At 32.2% G+C, this 23419-nt stretch overlaps 1 long non-coding RNA gene across 1 annotated transcript in view; it reads right to left on the bottom strand.

Annotated features, from left to right (window-relative positions):
* The window catches only part of LOC105862097 (uncharacterized), a 34669-nt gene extending 14229 nt beyond the window's left edge, over positions 1 to 20440 (bottom strand). The window contains exons 1-4 of the long non-coding RNA XR_012923666.1: positions 20006 to 20440; positions 19709 to 19781; positions 19237 to 19389; positions 16085 to 16144 (exon numbers count right to left, since the gene is read on the bottom strand). This is a non-coding gene — a long non-coding RNA (uncharacterized LOC105862097). The remainder of the gene's footprint in view (positions 1 to 16084; positions 16145 to 19236; positions 19390 to 19708; positions 19782 to 20005) is intronic.
* Between the last annotated feature and the right edge of the window lie 2979 nt (positions 20441 to 23419).

The raw sequence follows: 23419 nt of genomic DNA, 5'->3' as shown, positions 1-23419 counted from the left end.
AATCTCACAAGATTTTTTTTAATAGTTTTATCTATGTTGGGGAATCCCAAGACTCAGTTTGCATTGATTACATACATATCCTCAGCTAGTATTATGACTTTTAAGTACTATATATTAAATATATTCTTATAATTCATGAATTTACCTTTCCATTTCTGACACTTCCCCAAACTCCATATTCATACACCCAATTGCCTACTTAACATCTCCTTTTGAATGTGAAATAATCTTCTCAAACTTAAATTTAATTCCAAATTTTTAAATTTAATTTCTAAATTTCTTTCAAATCTACTCTCCCCACAGTATTTTCTATCTTTGTAAATGATAAATCCATTATTGCATTCATTCAGATCAAACATGAATCATGATGGTAGTTTTCCTTGAGCATTTTGTCATTTTTATTAACTATACTCATTTTCAGTAAGAGCTGTCTTCCATAGGAGTCTACCTAGTCTCATGACATAATCTTTCCTATGGTTTCTCCACTTCTATTAGTGTCAACTGCAAATCTTTTAGCAATTGTCTTAGTCTGTTTGTGTCGCTATAAAGGAATATCTGATGCTGGGTGATTCATAGAAAAGATGTTTATTTGGCTCACATTTTACAGGCTATACAAGAAGCATGCTGCCACTATCTACTTCTGGTGAGGGTCTCAGGAAGCTTTCACTCATAGCAGAAGGTGTAGTGGAATTGGCATCACATGGCAAAAGGTAAGGATCAAGAGAGAGAGGGGAGGATATGCCAAACTCTTTAATAATCAGTTCTCAAGAGAACAAATAGAGTAAGAACTTATTCATTACCTTGAGGTTGGCACCAAGACTTTCATGAGAGATCCATCCCCATCCCATGTACCTCCCACTAGACCCCACTGCCAGCTTTGGGGATTAAATTTCAACACAAGAATGTGGAAGGCACAAACATCCAAACTGGATCAACAACAAAGTCATCTTTTTGAAAGGTGTCTGATCATGCCAAATTTGTTTCCCACTATATCTGGCCTCTGCCTCTCTAGTCTATCTTGTGACATTCTCTACACTTCAGCCACAATGGCTTTTTCCCCAATCATTTTCCAGACACAGAGACTTGACACAGATTTCCAGAGCAATGTCACTGTTCCTGCTTCTACTTGTGCTTGATTCCCTAGCGCATGTACCTTCATCCATCAGCTTAAATACTACTTTCAAAAAAAGGTTGTAATTGCTCTGTTATTCTCAGTCCGGATCCATGTCATGCTTTCTCATAATGCCCAGTAATTTTTCCTCATATAATTTAAATGTTTTGGTACTTGTTATACATATAGTCACGAGTACATAAATTTTGATTCATCCGTTTTTGGCTCATGACACTTGTTTGGCCCACTCATGACTCTTTCTGGGATATATATATATAAATACTTATTTATAATGCAAAAATCACCCATGAATCCACCACCAATAACACCTAAGAATTTATTTTACTAAATTCTTTAATACTGCTTTAAATCTACTGATGAGCTCCTGACCCATATTTTTTCTTTACTTTGCTGTCTGTAGATAATTATTATTGTAATTCATGTTCATCATTTCTATTTCTTAAAATTCCTACATTTACTTTTAGTTTTGTTTATTTTTTATTTCACTCAATCTATTGTTTTATTTCACTCAATCTACTGTTAGGATATCTACTATAGTTTGTGACTATATTTCATTCATTTTAAATTCTGGATAATATTTTATTATGTCAGCATACTACAATTTACTTGTGCATTATTTTTTAGATAAGTATTTAGGTTGTTTCCAGATTTTTGTTATTGCAAACAATGATACAGTGAAGATGCATACAAAGATCTTCTGGACATATGTGGTAGGCACAATTTTGGCTTCTGTGTCATTTGCTCCTTGGTGATACTTTTATGAATATGTTACATGGCAAAAGGGCTTTGTAGATGTAATTTAAGATTATTAATAAAGTCATCTTAAATTAAAAAGATTGTGCTCTATTATGTGGGTGAGCCTAATATAATCACAAGCACCCTTAGAAATAGAGATCTTTCTCATTCTGGAAGAAAAGGAAGTCAGATTTGAAGCATAAGAAGAATTCAGTTTGTTTTAGGCTTAAAGATGAAGTGACTAATGGAGGTGGAGCAAGTTGTATGGGGGAAGGGCACACTTGTAGCCCTGGCTTGGGCGAGGCAAGGGCATTACATCTTAACCAAAATGTTTGTTCCCCCATAATATAATATTCTGAAATTTAAAAAAAAAGATGAAGTGGAAAGAAAATTGGGACTTCAGTCATACAACCCCAAGTAACTGAATTCTGATCTGAATGACCTTGGAAGTGAAATCTTAACCAGAGCCTCTAGATAAGGGCTTAGAACAGCTGATAATTTGATTTTGGTCTTGGAGGACCTGAGCAGAGGACCCGGCAAAGCCACATTGTACCTCTGATCCACAAACCTGTGAGACAACAGGTGGGTGTTTTAAGCTACTAAATGTGTGGTAATATATTAAAGAAGCAATAGAAAACTAATACCAAAAAAGAAAAAGAGAAAAAGAAAACTAATACAACATGTCTAAGTGTTTCTCTTTGAGTATAATGGCTCTATGGGTCCAGAGGATGTATCTGTGATGTTCACTAATGAATTTTCAGTTTCTAACAGTGCGTAGTCCAGTTTGAACATTTAATACCATGTTTCCCTGAAAATAAGATAGGGTCTTATATTTATTTTTCCTAAAGAAGACACCCTAGGGCTTATTTTCAGGGGATATGTTATATTTTTAAGTACGGTACAACAATCTATATTTATTCAAATATAGTTAAGTCGTCTTCTTCTGGAACATCATCATAACTCTCCAAACCCCGAATTCCATCCTGGATTTCTTGCAACTCTATTTCCTTTAGAACCATTGGTCTCAATGGTTGAGCAATAGCGCTCTCATGGAGCAGATGAGAAGGGCTGCTCCTCTTCCTTACTGCTCCGTGTCAAAATGCATGGGTAACGCAGATATGCTGCGTAGCCACGCCCATCACTAGGTCTTATTTTCGGGGTAGGGCTTATATTACACAAATGCTTAGAAATCCTGCTAGGGCTTATTTTATGGGTAGGTCTTATTTTATGGCTTATTTTGGGGAAACACAGTACCCATTGTTGGACTAAATAAATATACACAACACTGAAGTCTATAAATGTTTAAAACTAAAGAGGAGAATTTGGTACGAAATAGGATGATACATCAGATAAAAATAAAATAATGAAAAAAACAATTGCATTATATTAAATAGTAGCATAAGAAACCAATAGCTAATATCTGTGAAAATATAACATTCGCAACATAAATTATAAGGTAAGAATTATCTGCAGTGCCCACTGTATATTTAATAACTTGATTTCAAAAACTGGTTTCTTAATATTCAAACATTTTCAGAAGGAAATGATATTACAAGGAGCTAGTCAATTTCCAAAATCACCTAAAAGCAGCAAATTAATTCATTGCATAATTGGCTATTTCCATAAATGATACAAGATGAAGAATAATCAAGTCAAAATAATAGTAGAAAGCACAAAACAGCAAATGGTAAGATATGATTAGAAAATAAAACAGAAAAAATTAGGGACAACATTTGATACAATTGTAAACGATAGTAGTTTCACATGACAAATTACTAAAATAAAACAATACTTTGCCACAGTATGTTGTATAGTTCAAATGAAGTTTACAAAAGACTAGAGGCAAGAGCACCAATAAGGCCTTTGCATTTCATTCAACTGTAGGTGAAATGAGTAAATTTGAATTTTGACAGTTCGGATAGAGACATCTCAAAGATCATTTGTCTAGTGCTTAATGATGAATTGGATAAAAGAATGAAAGAGGGGAAATGCTAAGGTTTTTATGAATATTCATTAGACAGTGTGGGTGTGTTGAAGACTTAGAAAATTCTTGATCCTAAGCTTATAATTTAAAGAAGAAAAAAGACCAGGTCATTTCCTATTCTGTTCCATACAAAGTAGTCTCTACAGCTTGATTTTGTGCAAGAATAGTTTCACTGATTGTCTAAACATATCTTTAAAATGTTCCCATTATCTCCTCATTTTATAGTCTGTAGAATTTTCATCTATTCTACATCATTCCAGATCAGACTCAAAATTTTTTGTATTTAGTATAATTTTCTATGCTAATATATTAATACAATTATTCTGACACATTGATCATACACCATTCTTTCTGCCTTCATTTGGTTGGGCAGCCCATATCCCAATTTGGTGGTGGATGAGTAGTTTCTGTTGACAAGACCATCCAGAATTTCACACTGGCTACTTTATTTGGTTAAGCTAACTCTACATTATTAGCTAAGCTATAATTAATCTGTCTTAAGTGCTTAATTTTTTGTTTCAGCATGATTTGTAGTACTACAAAAATACTTATTTTTTCTCTTTCTCTGCTTTATATTTTCCATTTTCCATAAAATGTTTTATTTTTTTAACCAGTTTTCATCCACCATTAATACAATGCAATATCAATAGACCATAACATTGCATGTTTATAGTTGAGAAGTGAAAACTTCATATTTTTCCATATGTAGATCACAATTTAGAAATAATCTGAAATTCTTCTATTTCTGAATTTATACTATATTACTTAATCACTCATTTTCTTAAAGAATTTTGATACTTTAACACACTATGGTATTTTCATAAACTATGGGTTTCAAATATATACAAAGAAAATTACAGTAGAAATTATGCATGTTTTTAATATGTTTATTGAATTTTTTAGGTAGAAGGGTTATTTGTTCAAAAAATAATTCTCACAATTACTTTAAAAGCAATCAGATTGGTATATTTATTTATTATTAATTATTTATAAATTGTCTCAAACTTAAAAATATAAGATAAAGCTTTTCATTGTTAACAAATAACAAGAAAGTAATATATAAATTATGTATGGAAAAATAATAATATTTAACTATAATGCTAGGTAGTAAGCTCCTGAGGCAGAGAGAACTAAATTATCTGTACTATATAATTTATAAAGGTGCCTCTATTATAACTGTAATACTTAACACTAAGCCTGTGATTTATACATATTTATTGAATGAATATATTGGTGAATGTATTAATGAACCCAACTAATAGAAAATAGTGATTACCTAAGTTCAGTACGCACTTAGTTGTAAAAAATTAAAGTTCAATGATAAATTACTACAATAAGCAGGTGTTCATAATCTTTAGAATAGGGTATATAAGCAAGTATTGGTTTTTTAGGCCATAAATACATCTTTTCTGCTGGAGAAAAGTTTGGTGGACCATCCTATTAAAGCACCATGTTCAATCAGTTTAATGCTATTAGAATTGAAAGGATACAAAGCAATGGATTGGAAACATTACTCTATCTGGCTTTTTTTGTTTTTGTTGTTTTTTTTTTGCCTCACCTGCAGTGGTTCAATAAAACCTAAAAGAAGTTATTTTGAAAGAGTAGATTAAACAAATGATGTAATACATTGCTAATCCTAGTAATTGGGACTATACATTTTTTTTAAAAAGTTGCTGCTATAGACAAATGTTTGAATTGTTGAAATCCAAAAAGGATTTACAATAGCATCCTTAAAAGAGTAGTAGAGCAATTGCTCTTAGATGTTACTTGACTTCAATAAGTCTTTTAAAATGGTATTAACCTAAAAAAAAATCCTTAAACCTTACTAGAAAGAACATGCTTGAAAATCAATTAGAGATGGATTTTACAAATAAAGTAAAAGGTAATAGAGTAAAACTAAAAATTATCCTAGGTAGATTCTCATGATTTTGAGATTGGCACAGATGTCTTAAACAGGACACACACACACACACACACACATCATTTATTATAAAGGAAAAGATTGACAGTCTAGATTGTATCAGCCTTGAAAACTTCTATTTATTAAAATATACTTTTAAGAGATTCAAAAGGCAAGCTAAAAAAGAGACTCTAACTGTCATACATATATCTATTAAATGACACCTAGTCAATAAATCTTACAAATTAATGAAAAAACAATAAACTTCCTTAAATGAATGAATGAAAAAATTGAGTAAGCTTTTCATGAAAATGGAAATCCAAATGGCTAATAACCATATAAAATAGTACCTACCCAAAGTAATAAATCATCAGGGATGCAAATTAAAACCCATTTGAGAAACTGCTACATAGCCACCAGAATTAATAGAACTTAACAAAACTCACAATACCAATTTGGGGCACATAAATTGATCAATAATACTCTCATTCACTTCTGGTTGTGATGGAAATTAGTAAATTCAGTGTGTTAAACTGTTGGTAGTATCTTCTTTTACCAAACATATGTATACCCCATGACTAAGCAATTCCACTCCTGTGTATGGACCTCACAGAAATGAGTAGATATGTGTAGCATAGACATGTACAAGAATGTTCATTAAGCATAATTCACAATCTCTGAAAACTAGAAGTGATCCCTATCAATAGTAGAACAGGAGATAGATGCATTATATAACATATTCATATAATAAACTATCGAATATTATATAGCAATGAAATAGAAAAGACTACTGTTTACAAACAGCAACAATATAATTCGATCTCATGGACTCATGCTGAGCAAAAGAACCTCAAACACAAAATAGTACATCCTACATGATTGCATGATAAAAAGTCAAAATCAATTGAAAGTAATCTAGGTGATAGGAGTTAGAATAATAACTACCTTTTGGGGGCATAAAAATGACTGTCAAACAAACACACGAGAGTTGTTTATGGTACATGTTATATTCTATCACATGATCTTGGCACTGGTTACCTGGTGTGTTAGCTTTATTAAAAAATTTATCACTGCATAAACTTAATATAAAATTGGTAGATATATTTTGCACTTCCATAAAAAGTTTATGCAAAAATTAAATAAAATGATACAAAAATATCATGTACAACTATGTACAATTATTTCTTTTTAATGGATTAAACAAACCACTTCATAGATGGTTGATGCAACATTTAAACTTACTAATTAGTGTCCAAATATCTGGTCATAGTAATCAAGATTGTTACTATATTTTGTAGAAGTTACAGTTTATCAATCAGACAATTTATAAATTTTACCTTCTTATTTTTATCTTTTTGGTTATAATAGTATAAGATTTATGCTTCAAATTGGTCAATTCCATTTCAATTTTTAAATAAACAAAGCAAATGTTAATGGAGATCCAACTAGTGTAGTCTTAATTCAGATATTTTTGTTATGAGTTGATTTGGATTTCAATATAAAGAAAAATTCTATTAACTACCAATCTATTCATTTGTACTTATAAATATGTATTTCAAATTCATATGCCTCTTCATACCCGGTAATAATGATAATAACAAACATAATAAAATACTTTTATTGAATATTTCTTAGGGCCATTCACCATCAGGTAAACATTGTATCTAACTACCACATTTAAAAATAACAACACTTTATGAGGCAATGTATTTTGCCTTATTTATTAAAAGGAAACTGAGTTGTAAAGAACTATGTTGAACCTGATACATATGCCAGGTGCTAGTACTTGAGTTCAAACCAAGCTTTCTGTCCCTAAAACAGCTCCCATGCCTAACCATTTAGCTTAATGCTAAGGAACAAATCCTTAGAGGTTTCAGCCCTACTTAATTCCAGAGATGGTAACAGTTAAAGATCAATTGTAGCATCTTGATGCTGTCTTTACATAGCTTTCTCCTTATTTACTTAAGTGGTCTCAATTTGTTTCTTATGCATTTAAGTGCTCAATTATGTTAATGTTGTTCCCTAGGGATTTGCTCTTCCCTCTCTCTGCTTTTTGTTTACATGATCCCACAGGCTTCCCTTATTGAAGGATAGGCTAAACTTTCTCCTTGATGAATTTGTCATACCAAGCTTTCTTGGGCTGTATTCTCTAATATTGCTTTTTATTGTAGCAGAGATTCAGATACAAGTACTCTATGATTTTTGAAATTTTAATGGATTTTTTCTACAGAATGCTTATTAATTGATGCACCTGCCTGCAGAGAGGTAGTGAGTGTTTTTGACATATACTGATGGTTTCATTTTATTTCTACAGATGTTGCTATAAAGCTCAACCTAGTTATATCTTTCAAGCAACATATATCATCAGTATTTAGAAAACTGTATTACCATTCAAGAAGTATTTAGTTTCTAGGGTTTCAGAATGAGAAGATTTATGCATTGTGTGTTACCTATAGTTTAGGCTGATAATGTTTGACTGGATTATAAAACAGATTTCAAATGCTGAAGGCATTACACACTGAAGAGTAAGTGTCAGCCTCAGGTGTTTTGATTGCTTGCTTGTTTACATATCAAATATGTGCCATACACTCGGTGAATGTACCACTCGTTCTTTATCTTTTATATGAATGTTCTGAGACTAGCAATAGCCAACCTATATAGAGGAGAGAGCAAAGAAGTATGGTTTTTGTTTTTGTTTTAATTCTGCAATTAAAGCAGTGGACATAGAATTCCAACAGTTGCAAATGTAAAATGATGACAGGTTTTGTTATATTTCAAACATATTATCTCATCCCCACTGCTATCCTACTTTATTTTTTATTTATTTTTATTTTTTACTTTTTGAGACAGAGTCTTACTCTGTTGACTGGACTAGAGTGCTGTGGCGTCAGCCCAGCTCACAGCAACCTCAACTCCTGGCCTCAAGGGATCCTCCTGCCTCAGCCTCCCAAGTAGCTGGGACTACAGGCATGCACCACCATGCCTGGATAATTTTTTCTATATATTTTTAGTTGGCTAATTAATTTCTTTCTATTTTTAGTAGAGACAGGGTCTCGCTCTTGCTCAGGCTAGTTTCGAACTCCTGACCTTGAGTGATACTCCGGCCTTGGCCTCCCAGAGTGCCAGGATTACAGGCATGAGCCACCACGCCTGGCCATCCTACTTTAACTGTCAAAAATGTTTGTGTGTCTTTTTATAACTGGAAACATTTAGATTCTTATTGTTAAAACTATTTTATGTGTGAATTTTAAATAAAGTAAAAATTTAAAAACTACTCTGTAAGCCTTCTTACTTGTATGTCTCTCATTTTTCCTCTGCCTCCATCCCTAGAATATAACATCCTCAAAAGTAGAAACTATACATTTTTGTATTTCTCCACAATTTTTAGTCTAATTTACAATTCAGTTGTGTGGTAGATAACACATAATATAATATTAATTAACACGGCAGGTGCATAATATGCCCTTGTGTGATGCCGCCTATAGTGAACATAGTGGCAGCATTATCTTTAGCTGCAGCTACTTTCTTTCTCCAGGCCTTCAAGCACTTTGATTTCTAATTTGCCTAAATTATTAGAGTGTCACATTCTTCAAGCAATGAACTCGCAGAACAACCTATACTGCAGAGTGAGGATCCCAACAGCTAGGTGAATCTCAGTTATGGGGAATACAGGGTAAATTAGCAACAGAGTATAGGCAGTAAAGCACATGGTTTGGATTAAAGTTGTCTCTTGCATGTGAACAGGTTTTAGCCTCTGGTTGAGAGGTGGAGTAAAGGTGGGCGAGAGTTGTGAAGAAGGAAAGCATAAAGAGCAAAAGAATATTGTTCCAGTTATTAAACAACAACAACAAGAATGAGTAACAGGCCGGGCGCTGTGGCTCACGCCTGTAATCCTAGCTCTTGGGAGGCCGAGGCGGGCGGATTGCTCGAGGTCAGGAGTTCAAAACCAGCCTGAGCAAGAGCGAGACCCTGTCTCTACTATAAATAGAAATTAATTGGCCAACTGATATATATATAAAAAATTAGCCGGGCATGGTGGCACATGCCTGTAGTCCCAGCTACTCGGGAGGCTGAGGCAGAAGGATCACTCGAGCCCAGGAGTTTGAGGTTGCTGTGAGCTAGGCTGACGCCACGGCACTCACTCTAGCCTGGGCAACAAAGTGAGACTCTGTCTCAAAAAAAAAAAAAAAAAAAAAAAAGAAAAAAAAATGAGTAACAGACAATGCATAAGCAAGGGAACCATGTTTGGAAAAGCAGGGCCTAAAAGGATAAAAAAAAATTGTTGGCTGGGAAAATCAGAAGCTTGGTTTTCAGGATGGGATATGAGTTGAGAGTCAAATCACAATAAGGCTATTCTGATATTATTCCCTAAGTGTTGGCTATAGCTTCTCAAATGTCTGCCAAATAATAATCAGGGGTGACACAATAATGGGGCAGGACTGAGCCTACATGCTAAAGCCAAGTGATTTCTGATTTTAGGAAATAGATTTAGAGACTGGAAAAATATACATGCCTGAAAGATGGGGAAAAGAACTATTTGTGTTCTCAAGGGCATTTGATTTTTCAAAGTTATATCAATTTTGGAAGAAAGACTTTGGGCTTAGAGAAAAAGTTTAGGAATTATCCATTGATTTATTTTATCATTGATATCAGCCTCATTATTTGGCGAGATGAAAGTATGCTGTATTGTTTCTTGTCCATGGACATATTTATCTGAAACTGATTTTAAAGATCAGGATGAGTTCAAGTCAATGCTTTATGACCAACATCTTTAATGTCTTGTCACCATTTTTTCCTTTCTTTCTGAAATCCAATGATGCATTTTATTTCACATATCCATCATCACACAGAAATTTCCCAAAGAATGATGGTAATCTCAAACTTAAATAATGTAGCATTGTAAATTTTGTGATAATACCTGAGCGCTGATTCTTTACATTCTAAGGATTTTGCTTTGAAGCTATATTTATGGGACATTCTCTACATAACTTGGCTTTTACCGCTTTCAACTTTTTGACCTGGCGTTTAAGCACACTTTCTTAACACTTTCTTAATCTAACAAATACTAAAATATTTGAGATGCTAATTTTATAAATGCTTCAAGCTTCCTGTGTAGAGGACTGGTGCAACTGATTAATAACTTTTATTAATTTATAACATTTAATTATATCAATAATTATAATCTAATTCTTGTTTTATTATTTCTATTCATTATGTAATCATGGACAATAATTTAACAGGTGTAATGTTTCATATTTCTGTTACAGGTTTAATTAACTGACAGATCTGTACCTCCCAATTTCACTAAATTAAACAAACAAGAATGTGACCTTATTCAGCAGTGTCAAAACTATAGGTGTTGATAAACAACACTCTTAAATTCATTGTCACATTCAATTAGTTTCTAAATTACACCAAATTGTTAGAAAAAGAATAGTAATTTAATAAATGATTTTATCCTAATTAACAAAAATATATTCTGAATTACATTTACTGAACAAATATTCTTCTGCTCTCTATATCAGCAATTTATAATTGAGTTCATCAGCAGAAATTTGATATGTGCCACAAATGTGAATCTTATTAAAAAAACTGAATATTACAAGAGAAAAATCTACATCAAATTCTATGTGGGCATGTAACAAATTTAAATAATTTTTTATTTTGAATAAATATTAAATGTATATCCATCAAAACAGTGTCTTTTATTGAAGGAATTCAATTAATTGGAATTGCCCCAAAAGTATTTTAATCAACCTCTGGTACACATTATTACTATGTGAGAAAGATATGTTTAAAGTAACTAGGAACGAAGTTTAATATGATGTAGTGTAGTGCACTAGTGTAGTCAAATAAGGGTAAACAAAAACATGCATGTATTGCTGGGAAGAAGCCTCTTTAAATGTTTCCATAATGTAAGAGGCTCTAACACTTAAGAAGAAAGTTGCATTTTTAAAGTAACTTGCTTTTGTCTTTTATGTACCATATTCAAATGATCTCTTGTCTTATATACATGATCACAGATAGTTTGTCAATTGATACGACTGACTGCATTCTAGTTACCAACTGTGGGCAATTAACTTTTTCAATTGATTTGAGTTGTTTATTAAAAGCCATGCTGACTGATAACTGCAGTTTTGTAAGCTAGTTCTGACAGCAATTATAAATAAACTACTCCATTACATAATTGTAGGTTAATTAGACCATTAAAAAATTTTGACTGATTGAATTGACTTATTGTCTGATTGGTCTGAATGAAATTCAAGAATATATATTTATAATAATACAGGTTGCAGTAACTAGTTCCAGTGAAATAGTAGTGTAACTATCAAATAGTTTATAGTGCATACAGATATTTTTGAGTTGGTATTTATAAATGAATTCTGCAAACAAAGTACCCCTAAACCACATAGTTCTGCTTTTTAAAAGCTAGAATTTACATAGTATAATTTGGTTTTCACAAGCCATATCTGTGAGCATGAAGCAGAGATGTTAGTATTTGGGAAAGATACTAGAAGATGCAGTCACAATCATGGGTTGCCTAAGGCAGTCATCTGTTTCACCTAACTGGTACGGGTCACTTTATCCTCTAGAAAATTCTCAAGTTTAGGAGTTTTCAGAAACACACTAAAGAAAGAGGATCTTAAATGGAGAAGCAATCAGTATTTGAGCCTGTCGTTCTCAAACTTTAATAAGCATGAGAATCGTGTGAAGAGTTTTAAATAGACATTTCTTAATGCCACCTCCAAAAGTTTCTTTTTCAGTAGCTCTGGGATAAGGCTCAATAATTTGAATTAGTAACAGTTGCCCAGGTGATGTTATGCTGCTATGGAGAGACCACACTTTTGAGAACCACTGGCTTACACAAATCAAGCTTCATTCTATTTCAAATTTCAGAGTTGTAAGGAAAATTCATCTTTATAGGCAATTGTTTTCTTAGGCCAAACTAAAATAATTGCCGGCGTGTTTTCCGCCTGCCTTCTTGGGAGGTATGAGTCAGCACACTTATGTAATCAAGGTGTTATCTCCTATGTGGACCCAAGTGATCACGCTTTCCCATGGCATGTTGCCACTATGGTTCTGAGCCATATATAAACTCTTGCCATGTTCTTGGCTGTGCTCTCTACGCCACTGCATCCTCCCAACAATAAAGAACATATCTCATTTGCCTGCTGCCACCTACTTCTTCTTTTAACTCCTGAAAGCCTACTCTGGGGCATTCACTAGCCATAAAGCCCACTTCCCACAAGAGTATAAAAGGAAAAAAAATTAAAGAAAATAATGAATAACTATGAACAAATAAAGGCATGTGTGAGAAAACTATTGGACTGGATATACCCAGATAAGTGTAATACTGACTTAATTTCTCTTTATCTTTAATTTTGATGATTTTCCAGGGATGATCTACCTATTTTCAAATGATGATGGGTAGTAACATACAATGCTGCTAATTGCCCTTATAAAAGCCTTCTCTTTGGATATCCAGGGTCTTTTGACTTTCTTTATGAAACTTAAGATTGTGTTTTCTATGTTGGTGAAGAGTGTCATTATTAGTTTGATACAGATTGCATTAAATCTGTAGATAACTTTGGATAATCTTGATATTTTAACAGTATTAATTCTTCAAATCCATAAACATGAGATATCTTTCCATTTATTTGTGTCCCCTTCAATTTCTATTATCAATGTTTTATAGTTTTCATTGTAGAGATCTTTCAACTCCTTGGTTAAGTTTATTCCTAGATATTTTGTTTTATTTTTTATAACTATTTTTAATGGAATTGATTTCTTGACTCTATTTCAGATAGTTTGCTATCAGCATACAGAAATATATTGATTTTTATATAATGATTTTGTATCCTAGAACTATACTGAATTTTTTTTACTAGTTCTAACAGTTTTTTTGGTAAATGAATTAGAATTTTCTCTCTATATAATCATATCATCTGCAAATACAGACAATGTTGAGCAAAAGAAACAAAGCTTGAAGTATCACACTACCAGATTTGAAAATGTACTACAAAGCTATAGTAAACAAAACAGCATGGTACAGGCATAAAACAAACATATAGACCAATGGAACAGAATAGAGAACCTAGAAATGAATCTATGCATTTCCAGTCTACTGAGTTTCAACAAAGATGCCAAACATACACATTAGGGAAAGAATAGTATCTTCAATAAATGGTGTTCCGGAAACTGAATCTCCATATTCAGAAGAATGAAACTATACCCCTATCTCTCACCATATACAAAGATCAACTGTCAATGGATTAAAAATTTAAATGCAAAATCCAAGACTTTAAGACTGTTGAAGAAAACATAATGGAAATGCTTGATGACATTAGACGGGTAAGGATCTTTTGAATAAGACCTCGCAATCAACAGAAGCTTTTAAATTTCATCAGGTCCCATTTATTTATTTTTGTTGTTGCTGTGATTGCCTTTGGGGTCTTCTTCATAAATTCTTTCCCTAGGCTAATGTCTATAAGAGTTTTTCCAACATGTTATTCTATAATTCTTATAGTTTCATGCCTTAGGTTTAAATCTGTTATCCATCGTGAATTGATTTTTGTGAGAGGTGAAAGGTGTGGATCCTGTTTCAGTCTTCTATGTGTGTGGCTATCCAATTTTCCCAGCACCATTTATTGAATAAGGATTCTTTTCCCCAGTGTATGTTTTTGTCTGCTTTGTCAAAGATTAGATGGGTATTTGAGGGTAGTTTTATTTCTGGGTTGTCAGTTCTGTTCCATTGGTCTATGTCTCTGTTCTTATACCAGTTTCATGCTATTTTAGTTACTATAGCCTTGTAGTACAGCTTTAAGTATGGTAAATTGATGCCTCCCAATTTGTTCTTTTTGCTTAAGATTTCTTTTGCTATATGGGGTCTTCTATGGTTCCATATGAAGTATAGAATTATTTTTTCTAGATCTGGAAACTATCATGAGAGCAGACAATCTACAGAATGAGAGAAAATATTCACATTGCTACACATTGATAAAGGGTTGATAACTAGAATCGACATAGAATTCAGGAAAGTCAGCAAGAAAAAAATCAAACAACCTTATTAAAAAGTGGGCAAAAGAAATGAACAGAAACTTTTCAAAAGAAGACAGACTTATGGCCAGCAAACATGAAAAAATGCTCAACATCTCTAATCATCAGAGAAATGCAAATCAAAAACACAATGACATATCACCTCTTCCCAGTTAGAAAGGCTATAATTAAAAAAAAAATGCTTGTGAGGATGTGGACAAAAGGGAACTCTTGAGCAGTGTTGACGGGAATATAAAGTAGTACAGCCATTATGGAAAACAGTATGGAGTTTCCTTTAACAAAGTAAAAAATTGAACTACCATATAATCCAGCAATCTCATTACTGGGTATATATTAAAAGGAAATAATATCAGTATGTCCAAGAGACATCTGCATACACATGTTTATTGCATCGCTATTCACAATAGCTAAGATGTGGTACATATATGCAATGGAATACTGTTCAGCCATAAAAGAGAATTAAATCCTGTCATTTGTGACCACATGATTGAACCCGGAAGACATTGTGTTAAGTGAAATAAGCCAGGCACAGAAAGACAAACAGTGCATGATATCATCACTCATATGTGGAATCTATGTGGAATCTATAAAAGTTGATTTCATAGTAGTAGGGAGTAGAATAGTGGTTACGAGAGTCTAGGGATGGTAAGGAGGAGGGGCCAGGAGAAGTTGATCAATGAATAAAAAGTTACAGTTAGATAGGAAGAATAAATTTTGGTGTTCCCAGTAGTATGACCATAGCAAATCATAATGTAGTATATATTTCAAAATAACTGGAAGAGATTTTGAATGTCATCACCACAAAGAAAAGATGCTGAAATAAAATAAAAATAAAGTGTATCACTTATAAGCAATAAAAAAGAAAGAAAAGATAAACATTTAAAGTGAATTATATAGTAATTATCCCAATTTGATCATTATACAATGTACACCTGCACTAAAGTATCACATTGTACTCCATAAATATGTACAATTATTGTGTCCATTACAAATAAAAAATTATATTATAAAATAAAAATAGATTTAAAAAAGCCATTGTCTATTTTGAACTGATATTTTTGAAAGACAAATGTCTACCAAATAGGCTACATAGGTGAAAACTTTTTAATAAAAATTGATTTTAACTTTCTTAAGTGGAATAATTTTAATCCAATAAAAAATATGCAACTTGAAGCATGACCATATGGGATTAAACTTTCTCAAAATATCTATTTAGAATCAGCAGGATTTTTAACTGCATAACTAATTATTTTATTGATTTGATAGAGGTTCCTACCAGCTGTGTACCTTGGTCCCCATGTGGACCTCTCAACAATCACAGTGAGCTACTGAACACCTGTCAGGAAGGAAAAAGTATAATGAATTGTAGAAAATAACATGAATTATAAAATGTTCTACAGTCTAAAACCTCAATGTTGCATAATATGTTTTAAGTTTATTCTCTAGCTCATTTTCCTCATCTCTCTCTTAATATCCTACCCCCTCCTTTCTCAGAAAAGGAAGACTAAAAGACATGGCAATCCCCAAACTCCACCAGCTAGTTGCACTAGACATTTCTTCAAATTTCTTCCTTTTAAATTTCCTTGCTTTCTATGTTATTATCCTATTCTCGTCTTTGCCTTTCTTAGTGACCAACAACTGGCTCTGGTAGGTGTAGTGGTTTTAGTTTCATGATTAGGGCAGTCAATCAACAGAGGAAATTAAAACTGCACTTTGACATATATCTGTATATATCAGACATTAATGCATTTTGAAAGGGGCAGCTGAATTTCAAGATGGTGAGAATGGTGTGGAAAATTATATGTGCATATACAGGTTGCATATCCCTTATCTGAAATGCTTGAAACCAAAAATGTTTTGATTTTGAATTTTTTCATATTTTGGGATATTTTCATTTACATAATAAGATATTTTAAGAATGAGACCCAAGACTAACATGAAATTCACTTTTGTACCATACACTGCTTATACACATAGCCTGAATTTAATTTTATAAACATTTTTAATAATTTTGTATACAAAACAATGTTTTGACTGCCCTTTGACTATGACCTGTCGTAAGAGGTCAGGTGTGAAATATTTTAATTGTGGTGTCATGTTAGCTTTCAAGAAGTTTCAGATTTTGGAGTCCTTCAGATTTTGGAGCACTTCAGATTTTGGATTTTCAAATTAGGGATGATCAACCTGTATAGGCATACGTCACAGATATTCTGGGCTTGGTTACAGACAATCACAATAAAGTGAGTCACACAATTTTTTTTTTTGCTTCCCAGTGCGAATAAAAGTTATGTTTATACTGCACTGTAGCCTATTAAGCATATGATAGTATTACGTGTAAACAACAATGTACACACCTTAATTAAAAATACTTTAATGCCAAAAAGTAGTAGTAGAAATGTTCATTCCTGTTCAGAAATATTTATATAATGTCATTTGACAAGGACACTTTTTGATCCATGCAGGACTGGAAAAAAAGAAGGCTTTTAAGATTATGTTATCAGTACTGAGTTTTGCAGTGATAAACTCACAGGTAAATGTCCTTTTGATATGTTGATTGGGCCAGGGATAAAGACTTACATAGGCTTCCGTATTTTTAACCCTAATATATTCTTAAACTTTATGTCAGTTTCCCACCATATAGCTTAGTAAAAGAGCCAAAACAGGTAAGTAGACAAATAATGCTGCAAAACAAACTATAGTATTTCTTTAAAAAGCAAAGATGCTAAAAAAAGTTCTGGAGTATTTAGATGGGAATATTATATTTGATAGGTGGAATCAGCATTATTAAGGAGTGTTTTAAAGGGGTACTTCTAAGTAATTTGGTTTTAAGTATCATTTTTGATTAGTTCAATCAATTAAGAATTGAGAGTCAGTATACTTTAGTGGAAAGAGCAAAGACTTCAGAGTTTTGAGGAAACATTGAGTATTGAAACCCCAGATATTCTGGTTTTCTCTTATTTCTAGCAAGTCTTCACCTCTCCAAGCCTAAATTTACTTTATATAAAATGAGGAAAATAATATCTAATGCCCAGAGATGTTTGTACGATTAGATTAGAATATCTAAAGCAAATAGCATACTTCTTGCCATGAAATAAATTCACACTGAGTAGTAACTATTATTTTAAGCTACATTCTAAACTCCATTGTATGGGATTTCATTTATTAGCCATATACTTTGACAATATCCCTGTCTTCCACAGACACTATTATAACCTTCTTGAATTTTCATTGTTTAGGTTACATACGCTTGCCATCTTCGCTGAAAATGTTTTTCAAATCAAAGTATTAATGTAAGAATAAAATATCACAAAATATGATTACTTTGAGAAATATATTGATTTAAGGTTATGTTACATTTATATGCTCATGATGTAAGTATTCATAGGAAATTTAGAGCTATTACAGTATATGTGACTTTGATGCAGTTAACAATATAATATGATTAAATACATTAGGTGATTGTGTGTTTAATAAATCATTTTGCAATGTAAAAATAAAGTTATTTGAAATAGAAGAATGGAAAAATAAATTGTAAGATAACCAGAATTGGTGTGTTGGACTATGCCGATTTTTCAGTAGGGCAGTTGTTTTTGAACCCTTGGTGCTTCTTGTAGTGCCTTGTAGGATATTCTTGTAGAAATATCCTAGATATTTAAAAGAAAATAAACTTGTGAAATTGGAGTTAACATTTCCAGTATGTTCATTATATCTTCTTATATTGCAATTGGTATTAGTTGGTACTTAATAAATGTTTGTGGAAATTGTGACTAATCTGAGTCAAATCTGAGGCATACATTTAACTTTTGGCCTTTATAGTCTGCATTTTTTACTCTTGTTCACAGTTCATCTGATTCTGATTCATAATTACATTTTTACTATTTTTTTTTAGTATATGCTTTTCATTAATATACCTGAAATCCTATGTGAAATCAGACTAATCACCAAAACAAATAGACTAATCACCAAAACAAATAGACTAATCACCAAAACAAATAAACTCCCAGGTCAGTATTTGTTCAGATAAAACTTGGCATCTGTATCATCTATGTTAAAAAAAATTGCAAAATAAATAATATTTTGTATTTTTGTGTGTCTGTGTGTTCTAATAAAGGGACACATTTTCTATGGTCACTATCATTAGTTTGTCACGGATATAAAGGAACAAGGAAATATATCTTAGTGGCTTGACCAGAACCATTAATAATAGGCTGTATTATTACCTCTGTGACTCCCACTGTCCTTTTTGACACACTGAATGGTAAAGTGTATGTAGATTTCTCTCAGCTTTTCAGAATCCAAACAGGCTATATGACCAAATAATCCTTTTATGCAATGTAGTATAGTTTTTATACATTTTCTAATTTTCTTTTTTCAAGTCATGTATTTTTCCTTGGTTGCTTCTGAATAGAGGTATTTAAAATAACTTACTCTTTCTCATCCACTTTGTTGTTCTTCCATTTATCTTCCTATGCAGCTTTGAACCATGCAGTGCCTGATTCTTGAAGCAGGAAAAGCAGGTGTCCTGTTTGATTGTGGCCTTGAAATCAGGCCACATGAGAAAAGGGACAGGCCAACCAACTTCTGTGGAAGGAAAGTTGGACTAAAGGAAACTGCTTCAGACAAGAAATCTATCTACAAAGAAGTCATTAAGCAAGTATCCAGAAATCCTTCACATGAAGAGATAGTATGTTGTTGGCAGTGTATAAGACAAAATGAATATATGTGTATTATCAAGGTGAAGCATGTTTCAAAGCAACTAAGTCTTTGAGTTAGTAATCATTCATTTACTCATTCAACAGTCATTCAATCATTTATTCAAAAATATAGCATCTACTAAATGTTAGTCATTGTTCTAATCAATACCTGGGGATACCAGAGGACCTTAAACAAAACAAAGTACCTGCACCAATGAAGTGGTTATTCCAGTGGAAGAAGCAGGAAATAAACAAATATAATATCACAAATGATAAAGTCTGTAAAGGAACATAAAACAGAATAAGAGGATAGAATCTGTGGCTATTATTTTAGATAGAATGGTCAGGGAAGTTCACTACTTCTCATGTACAACAGAGAAAAAAAAAAGATCTACATCTAGTCTTCTTTACTTTCCAATGAATACTGATACAATTTTTTAAGGAATTCTAAAGATTTTTCGGGAACTTGATAATGTCATCCCCCTGATTATGTTTTAGCTTACCGGAGACAATCAGCTCTCCCCATTCAGTTGTGCAGATATTAATAGTCTGGTAGAAAATATTTTGTTTCCCAGCAGTCTATCGAGCTTGCAATTCAGCATCTGGTTAACAGTGAATATAGCAGAGATAGCATTCCTAGGAGGAGAGAAGTGGAAAGATAAAAACTACACCTCATGACAATTCCACAAGGATTTTAAACCAAGAAAAGAAACCTGGTCTTTTGGAACACCTTAATCCCTTATATTTTACTGGGTACTTTCTGCCATTGCTTTTTGGAAACGCTAGCATAACGCATAAGACACCCCACTTAGTCAAACATTCCTATGGTCCTCTTGGTTTTCAGTATTTCAGAGATGTGGGATTGAGGAGAAAGAATATTTTCACCAGGTCCATCAGGCCAGGATGTGTCCCTGTAATTCTAATCCGGAACTTAGAACCCATATTCCAATAGAGATGTTATTATGAGATGTTATTGCACAAGCTACTTAGGGCTTGTGGTAATATTATTTGCCCACTCTATTATTTATTTTCATTAGCTTCGCTTGCCTTTAATCTTATATAGTCATATACATACATACACACACACACACACACATATATATAATGCATACATAATGTAACTATATTTTATTTATATTCTCTTTGGAATTAAAAAGAATTAAAGAATTCTTTAATTAAGAATTTAAAAAATATTAGTGAAGACCAACTTGGGAAACAACTTATAACCTATAACCACCACAAACAATATTATATGGTAAAATGAATTCCAGATGCCAAACAAATGACAACAAAGTACTAAGAGAATTTTACCTGTTTGTCAAGTTGGAAACTGGTTTGCATTGGAGCTTCTGAATAGAATCTAATAAACTCTCTATAAAGAACAATGGAAGAATTCAAGACCAGCCTCAGCAAGAGTGAGACCTCGTTTCTACTAAAAATAGAAAAATTACCTCGGCATCATGGTGCACCCACTTATAGTCCCAGCTACTAGGGAGGCTGAGGCAGGAGGATCGCTTGAGCCCAGGAGTTTGAGGTTGCAGTGAGCTATAAGACGCCACTGCACCCTACCCAGGGTGACTCTCAAACAAACAAACAAACACCAGAACAATGGAAGACATAATTGCCCACGAAGCTTACACACAGTATCATTCTCTATAGAATGAAGAAAAACCAGAAAATGACTGATTTCCCACATATAAGTTAAAATGATAGACTATCATATAGTTGCTCCCTTACATTTTTTCCTTTCCAAAATGTCTTTAAAACTGTAGTATCAGGAATAAAACCTCATAAAAAATTTAATATCATGAGTTATTTTGTAGAAGGGAAATTAATTCACATATATTACTAAATAGAAGTCCCGAATGGTAAAGCTCTTCCTGGAAAAGGTTATTTGTAATGACCAAATTCGTCACTGTTTGGAATCTCGTAAAGGTCATAATAGAAGGTTTTCACTTGTTTTAAATAAAATTCTATATTTTAAAAATAAATATGCTTTTCTTCCATTTCATAGAAATATCAACGCTGTTTGCACTATAATTTACTTTTTGAGCCTCTGACATTTACCCAGCTGACTGTCTTTGGAGAACAATCTCTTGACTGAGAAGTACTCTAGGTAAGAAAACTGTCAATTACAAATTACTGTTTGATGCATTGCAAAGTGCAGGAACTCTTCAGATTTAAAGAATTACCTTGTTAAATATTTTTGCGTCTACTAAATCTAACTTAAATATAAAACAGAGCCTTTTTATAAATGCAGAGCAATTTGACTAACAAAGATAACATCAAGAAAGAGGAATTCCTCAATTAAAAGAATAATTGTGCTATCAACCTAGTAGTGGAGTATTGCTACATTTATAAAATGTTAAATTAGGTTTGAAATATTTTGAAAGTCTCAGTGTTATAGACTTACCTTGTTATCTCGAGGGAAATATATTTTATTCATAAAACAAGTAATTGAAATTTTGACTTAGAATGGCACAATTTATATACATATATAATTTAATTGTAGAATTGGCATTATTTTTAATCATGTAAGAAGAATAAACATATAATATATTGAGGTCCATGTTTTGTATTTATTCTGAACATATTTTCATACGTATGCTCCATAAACAAAATACATTCTCCAAAAGTAAATACTTTTAAAGAATAATTCAAAGTGATATTTAAAAAGGAAAAAAAAAGCCAATGGGACCTAAACTGACTGTCAAATGGTTTTTTTTCTTGCAATTGGTGGCATTGTAAATTATGTTTTTACAAATGTATGATGTAACACATTAATCTAATTTATGCCTTCAGTATCATGTGTATTTATCAAACTTTTATTGTAGAAATATTTGATAAACTTTTACCTCCAGTACACATTCTTGAAAATATTATACATTTAAAATTGGAATCATAACATTTGCTAAAAAAGAATTTCACCTTTCAGTAAAATTCAGTGTAAGCTCTGGAATGAATGACAGGCAAGTACCTTTATATTCACATAGCAATCCTTTCCAAAAAGAAACAAGATTAAATTACTCTTATTATGGCTAAAGGTGAGTTTAAAGGTCTGTTTGGATTTATTTAAATAAAACTTGTGTCTTTAATATGTATCATTTTAAGATATCCATGTTTTATTTTAAAATATTAAGATAAATATTAAGATAAAATATTAAGATAAAATAAATATGTTAAATATTTTATTTATTATTATATTATTATTTTATTTATTTATCTAAAATATTTAAAATAAAATATTTTAAATATTTTAAGATAAAATAAAACATTATTCAATTACATTTTATTTTATAGAGCTGATATACATATATACAGTTTATATAGCATTAGAGCTGATCTATATATTTGGGAGATATATACACACATATAGTTGCACACATGCAAACTTACATGTGTTTGTGTACACACAGTGAGTGCTCGGATGATTGTTCCTTTGTCACTTTTCAATATCTAGTGAAATCATTATGACTGCTTTTTATAGACAAAAATGTTCCACTTTGATTCTATGATATTCCACAAAATATATGACTTGACAAATCAGGGCTGGTTTGTATAATGAGTGCCAAAATTAATTTATACCTTCATTAATGCATTCTTTCAGAAATTTCATGTTAGGTGCTGAGCTCTGAGTTACAATTTCAAATAAACCAATGATTTTGTCTTCCAAGAGGTCACAATCTCATTGAGGCAAGCAATTAAACAGGTAACTTAAACACAATGTAAGAAATAATATTATACAATGAAGATAAAGTTATGGGAACATATCAGACAAGCAGTTGAGGGGTTTATGGGTGACTTCCAAGAGTATATGACTTCTAAACTAGATTGTAAAGGATTACCAGAAATTGGCTAAACAAACAGTGGGCAGTATGAAATAGGCAGACCTGGTAACTAAAAGCAACATTAATAGT

Source organism: Microcebus murinus, chromosome 2 (assembly GCF_040939455.1).
Source record: "Microcebus murinus isolate Inina chromosome 2, M.murinus_Inina_mat1.0, whole genome shotgun sequence".
In the NCBI taxonomy this organism is placed as follows: Eukaryota; Metazoa; Chordata; class Mammalia; order Primates; family Cheirogaleidae; genus Microcebus; species Microcebus murinus.
Note: the sequence above shows the minus strand (reverse complement) of the source record. Positions and strands in the feature narration are given on the sequence as shown.